This window comes from Anabas testudineus, chromosome 15 (assembly GCF_900324465.2).
Source record: "Anabas testudineus chromosome 15, fAnaTes1.2, whole genome shotgun sequence".
Classification (NCBI taxonomy): Eukaryota; Metazoa; Chordata; class Actinopteri; order Anabantiformes; family Anabantidae; genus Anabas; species Anabas testudineus.
The window spans coordinates 1097081-1104403 of record NC_046624.1 but is presented as its reverse complement, the minus strand read 5'-3'; positions in this window follow the sequence as shown (position 1 = coordinate 1104403).

The following is a 7323-nucleotide window of genomic DNA, read 5'->3' as shown; positions in this document are numbered from 1 at the left end:
TCACTAACTAATTTATAAGACGGGTTCCAATACGCTACATAGGATATTAATAGACAACATAATTGTGTGTGTGTGGCACCGGTTTACAGAGTTAGACTTTACTTCAGAGTGAGGCCGTCTAACTTTAGAAAGACAAAAGAACATTTTTCCTGTTACAATGATAACATGAAGATGTTCCCAAACACAAATCCAACAAGACCGTTCAAAGAAAACAACAACTTGGCTTGGCTACAAAAGTCCCCTGATCTGAATCCAGTGGATTAGTTTTTAAAGCTGATGGTAGCAGAGCAGAACAGGTTGGTATCATCTAGCGTAGGAGGAGATGTATGAAATCTACAAAGTGTTTAAAAGGATGGAGTCGTGACTAATGAATGCTCTATTGTTGGTGGAGCCTTCTTCATGGTGAAATGAGTCAAACCTTCTGTTTTCTAATGAAGTGGTTTCATTCTACTTCAGCTTTATATACACACTGTATACTGTTTGGATGTGTAGGGGTGTGGGGGCAGCTTGGTGGTGCAGTGGTTTGCGCTGCTGTGTCACAGCAAGAAGGATTTTGGTTCTAACAGGCTTGCTGACCTTTATCTAGTTTCCTCCCACAGTCCAAAGTCACGCAGGTTAACTGGGGAGTCTCAGAGTTGTCTAGGTACATCAGTGCTGTTAGACTGGTGACTGGTCCAGAGTGGGCCCCAGCTCTTGCCCAGCTGGGATTGGCTCTAGCCTCACTGATACCTTTAACTCCAGTGTTGTCAAAGAAGATGGATGTGTATGAAAGGAATTTTATTTCATTAGTCATTCTGACAATGTTGCAGTTGGGCTGAATACCTGAGCTCATCCAGATACCAGGCATGCTTTCGTCCTCTTTCTACCAGCCTCATTGATTATTGCACAAGGTCTAGTAGCCTCACTCACACGGGTGTCCTAAGTAGGACATTGTGTACAACACGATCATCTTCAGGGGCAGGTGCAGAGACAACAGTGTATTTGTAATTGCATACTAGCGGTCATGTGTCTGAACAGATGATCTTTATGTGTTGGGCTGGTGTTTGTGGGTCCTTGATGTCAACTTGCAGCAACAATGCAGGAATATGGAAATCAAGACCTGAACTCCAACAATTCCAGGCTCCTGGATAATAGAATAAAAAAAAAAAATCTCAAAACAACAACGACAACTTTTTTTTGTAAGATAGTACCTGCAGCTCCACCTGCAATTAAGAGAGGAGTGCTGCTGCACGTTAGAACACAGCGTTTTAGCTCACAGGTGAGCGGCAGGTCTGAAGCTCAGTTGTGAACATGCTGCACTTTGATCTAATCAGAAATCAGAAGTGTCCAGTTCAGTTTTACTGTTACCGACAAACTTAACTACAGCCAATGTTTTATTTCAGACAGACTGCAGCAGATCTCATACACGTAGACTGATTGTACCTGTGTTCACTTGACTTTCCTGGATGTAACTGTGCAACACTTGTTTAAGATTATTGAACGTAATTCCTCTGAGCAAATGTTTTCTTCTTCGTCTAAAACTAGACAGACTAATTGTGTTTACCGTGGAGATTGTGTGACATTCTTGAGTTTCTACTCAGTAGAAGGCAGCGCCAAGAATGCAGCTCCACAGCATTCTCACATGAACACATGACACGAACAGAGACTGTATCAGCACCTGTCTTTCTTACCATATAAGTCCAATTTGATCCTATAATAAGTGCATTATTGGATATTGTAACACTTAGTGGCCAAACAGGACACCAGGCTGGATATACTGTGTGCATGCCATGTCAGAAGGTGAAGACATTTGAATCTTACAGTCATTGTTTAGGGAAACATGACAAACGGCTTCAGATCTAGAACAAAATTAGAACTGAGTCAAACGAATGATCTACTACAAAGTGGTGCTGGAGAACCCAGATCACTAATTAACATTTGTAACATATTGATTGACATCATATTAAAGCAGGTCAGAGTGATGGAAGCTTTTACACCTGTTGCTCTGCACGCCTACAGTTTGATCACTATCATGCAAAGCAGTGAGGCCCACAGGGTGGTAATGGAAGGCTATGGTAAAAACCCAGGTCTGTCTAAACCCCGGTTTAATGCTCCGTTTAGCTTTAAAAATAAAGTCCTGATGGCACCCCCCGGGGAAAATACATAAGCAGCAACGTAGAAGTAAATCAGGCTCAGGTTGTGTTCAGATCATATATATATATATATATATACTCCATTAATCTGAGTAACTGCAACATACAGGACAGGATAGACAGGAAGTATCAGTTTCATCTATTAGATCAATCAGCTTTCTCTTCTAGTGGGAATCTGTTCCAGCTTGATTTTCAATGAGTACATTGAAATTTGAACCACATTTTGATGGAGGTTATCTTATAGATATAAAACAACGATTCTGGTTTCATGTTTTATCTCTGTTGCGTTGTAGTGCAGCTAAACAATGTTCGGTACGATGATGAGAGACATCGTGGCAGAAGTGAACCAAGCACAGTTACTCTTACATACTTCAGGGCTTGAATGAACAAGCCTGTGGTGGTGTTGGTTTCAATGCTATATTAGAGCACAATGTAGCACTGTCGAGATCTCATTTCCTCACCATGGGCACCACTGAGCGGACAGTGGTGCTGACAATGTCTACACCGTCTACAGTGTGGGATAGTGTTTGTGTTGATGGGTGAGTGTGTAGTCTACACACAATGGGGACGCGCATGCCCCACTCCCGTCCCTCATGCGGGCTGCAGCACAGCGCTGATAAACGAAGACTTCTGCTTTGAACTCAGGAGAAGGCCAACTATGAGGGGAATTCTCTCCACTGGCTGGACGACAAATTTCTCTGCTACAAAACCTGCAGCGTGCTAGTTACAGTGAGTGACGTAACATTTGTACTGCTCAAACAGTGTGAGGAGCTGTGTGTGTGTGTGTGTGTGTGTGTGTGTGTGTGTGTGTGCATCTTTGTTTTCCAAAGCCCAGCCCACTCAACACTGTTCCTCAGGTATTCATTAAAAGGCACAAGTTTGGACCTGAAGCAGAGGCAGTGGATGAGGCATGAATCGTTGACTTGTATTCGTACATCCTGGAGAACATTCTTGACTTGCCTTTTTTTTTCCCTTTCTCTCTGATCCCAGAAAACGCAGCCCTTGGCTAACAGACATGTACCAACAACATCAGCATCTACCCCTCACCTGCCGTGTGAACACCTGGACACTTCTTACTATATCTTCTAAAACGTCCCATCTTTCCAGTCTTTTGTCTTTTCTTGTGTTTTTATTTGAGATCAGACAGTGTAGTGAAAAACAGGGAGCTGACGTGCCACCAAGGTCCCCTGGCTGGAACTGGACTGTGGATATATGCTTACAGCGATTGACAGCTGCTGCTCCTTCAGCAGCTTCCATCATACTTTCCTCTATAATTACACACTTCAAATTACAAGTTGCACTCTCAGCGTCTGTTGCGCTGCTTTATGTGGGCAGATCTCCCTGCTGGGAATGAGCTAGAGAAACACCAGGACAGTAATCACTGGGAACTCTTATGAAGGTGCTGCTTCTTTATTCCTCACCTCTATGTGTGCCCTCATTTGAAACACCACTTTAATCTTGACAGACCTTTGTGATTAACTTAAAGTCAAATGAAGTGAGAAATTAAACAGAATGCATGTGGTTGAATCAGGCCCTAATATTACTGAAAGCCATGTCAGCACTTTACTACTGCTTCTTTAAATCTGATAGAGCTACATGACAAACAGCACCAGACCCTGAGACATGACAAACAGCACAGGTGGGACTTCCCTTTTACTTTCTACCAGTTGTTTACATGTTGCCTCCAGACCTCAAACCAGTCTCAGTTCAGAACTGGAGTGGTCCACAAGATCACCAGTATCCATAGTCACTGGAGTCCCTGTGTCCACACCTCTCTGCAGCTGGAGCCATGTTGCAGCTCACATCTAATTCAAGTATCTGTGCCAGTGGACATTTAGATTCTTTACTTAGTAAAAGTAAGTGATTGACTCGTATGGCCAAGTTATACCACAACCAGTGTCATGTTTGACAGATGAGGGGTACTTTGGCCTTTTGAGTCACCTCAGTGTGTCAGCTAATGAGTTTCTCAATATTTCTCCTACCTTCCAGACAGCCTTAATACCTTCTGTGCCAGGATTCGACAGGCTGAGCATGGATACCCCCTCAAAATTCCCTTGTGACTTGAGAGACACAGCTTCTCAGCCCTGAGGACCTGAAACAAGTGAATCCTACATGAGCAGATGGTGCTTCCACGACAGAGGGGACATGCAGACATCTTCAACCTGTCTTTAACCCGAGCAGTAGTCCCTCACATTTTCAAGAAATCCACTAATATACCCGTCTCTAAAACATCGGACACATCCACCCTAAATTTAGTGGCACTCACACCAGTTGCCATGAAGTACTTGAAGAAATGAGTCCTCACACACATTAACCATATGGTCCGGGACGCTGTAGATGCTCACCAGTTTGCCTACCACCCCAACAGATCAGTGAATGATGCGGGGGCTCTGGCTCCACACCTGGACAGCAGCAGAACGTATGTGAGGATGCTCTTCCTGGACTGCAGTTCTAAACACCATTTGCCCGGGCAGGCTGATGGAGAAACTGTCTGTGTCCCAACCCCTAGGTGTAACTGGATTCTGGACTTCCTGTCTGAAAGACCACAGGTGGTGAGAATGGGAGGGTGGAGGTTGTCTGCAGGGCTGCTGCCTCAGCCCCAAACTCTTCACCCTGTATACCTTAGACTGTATCTCCACCCAGGACAACACCATCATCCTTAAATATGCTGATGACCTGATCTGTTCACTGAAGACAGCTGCCAGAGTGAAGAGATCCCAGCAGTGAGTATACTTCATTAGGGTACTCAGGAGAGCTGGGCTGAATCATTGCCCTCACACCCTTACAGAGGCTTACAGAGGACTGATGGAGAGTATCCTCACTGCAGACATCACTGTCTGGTATGGTAACACCACGCAGGTGGAGAGAAGGGCTCTTCAAAGAGTCAGAAAAAATCACAATAACTGTTAAACTAAAAGGATCATTGGGACTGAACTTCCTGCTATGGACACAGTTTACACTCAGCGCTGTTGTAAAAGAGCAGAGAACATAATGAGGGACTCACTCCACCCAGCTCACAATGCTCAGACACAAACCCTGTCTCAGACAGAGCAGAGCAGAGCAGACAGCATCATCACACACTGAACACCATGCTACAGCAGACGCAGCACAAAATGTGAATAATGTGCAATAACACATTACATTACATTACCTCACTATGTGAAAGAGCATGTACAATATGACTCTGTGCCATGTCGAGGCCAATACTTGAAATTCACCATTACGTTTATTATTTCAGTTCTTCATTTATTTTTACCCTACTGTTCTTTATACAGTGTCTAAATACTTTCTCTTCTTTTTTTCTGACTCTAAGACAACCTGCACCAGAATTCCTACATGTCCGGACTGTCTGTTTCATGCATAGATGGCAAATGATGAATGAATAATCTCAGCTCAATCTAATGGCAACTCTTAACTGTCAGTCATCACTGAACTATGTGTGAGCTCTGTTGTACATGAACTAACAATTCGCCTCTCACCTTTCTAGGGATGAAGAATATGTCGGTGTAATTGAAAAAAGGTAAAAAAGGAGTAAAATGAAATAGATGCATGTGATTAAAATGCTCTTGTAAAGTACAATTAGTCAGAAAACACACTGAAGTACAGTAGCTGAGTAATTGTACCTCATCTGCACTTAGAGATGACTATTGTGCAAGTGTTAGCGCCTACTGGAGAACTAAGCTAAATATATTTTATGTGGTATATAAAGATCTGGATCTTTTCCGTGACCTTGCTTATCTCTGGAAAGTACACAGGTTTAATCCTCCTACAGTCCAACATTTCAAATGTGTGTCTCTGAACACATGGATGGAAAAGATGTCACTGTGAAGTGTGTTGAGAAAACAGGGTGGACATATGCTAAGATTGCAGAATCCTTTATTTGTGTGCAATCAGATTTCATTCCTACAAACAAACAGTCCTGACAATCTGCAAGAGCAGTGACTGGTGGACAGATACTGACCCGAACACTCATTAGCCCGTCAAAGGACACACTCATGCTAATAGGCCTCTTACAAGGCACTATAGCTGCAGTCTGCAGGGGGAGGGAGCGTAGAAAGACCGTGCTTGAGTAATGTTCTGAATGACTTTGGTTGTTTGTTTGACGGGTGGACCAGTTTTTCACGATTCAACCTGACTGCACTAACTCCACTCTCACCTTCTTCTCTTGGGATTCTCTGAACCTTCTGCTCGTGCTGTGCACAGGTTTGGAAAACTGTGCTGCAGCATGCACATCAAAATGATTTCTGTCAGAGGTGTGAGCGACATTGCTTGAGCTTGAGTCAGAGTTTTAAATACATCAAGTCAATCAAGACAGCCTGTCTAAATCAATAACCCCAGTGTTATCATGGGCATCATCAAGACTAATATATAAAAGATAACTGTTTAAAGACACCACGGTCAGAATAAAGTTAATGAAGGATCCAGTGTTTTAGGAGCTTGATCATCTGACTGTGCTATCAGACACATGGGACCCCCCCATGTGAAACAGCAAGACTCAATCCTCTCCTAATTAGGAATTCTTTAGTGTAGTTTCTATTGCTCATCGTTCAGCTATTGTCTTCCACTGGCAACACCTTCCTAATCTTTCCTGTACACCATGGTTACATTGTATTAATTGATCGGATGGGTTGGGTGGTGACTCATGCTGCACAACGTAGCTTGGTATACATCTTGGTTAAGGAGAGGTTATCTTTGAAATAACTGAAATGCCTTACAGCAGAATGTAAATCCAGTTTATCACAGCTCTACAAAATGATATTGATCATGAACAAAACGATGCTAGTGATGTGCGATATTGTACAGACATACATACAATACAGACATGTAAAGAACCAATATCCCCAAGGGGATCAATAAAGTATTTATTATTATTATTATTATTATTAATATGTTTTACAAGTAAACTGTGTTGAGCAAAAATGTCAAAATCACCCAAAATTCAGGTGCCATGACGTGTTGAATAAAAGCAAAACTCACTGTAAAAAACATGCGTTCAACATCAATTAAAAGAAAAATGAAGCGTGTGAGTGAAGTGCTTTGGTGTGATATGCTGTTGCTATGCGCTTGTCCTTTCCAAACCTGGTTAGTCCTGTTAAAGGAGTGGCTTTGTCTCTTTCTACTCAGGTTTCGGCTGCCAAGAGGCCTGCACATCTCTCTGTGGCATAGTTTGAAGTTGAGCTGTGCGTGTGTG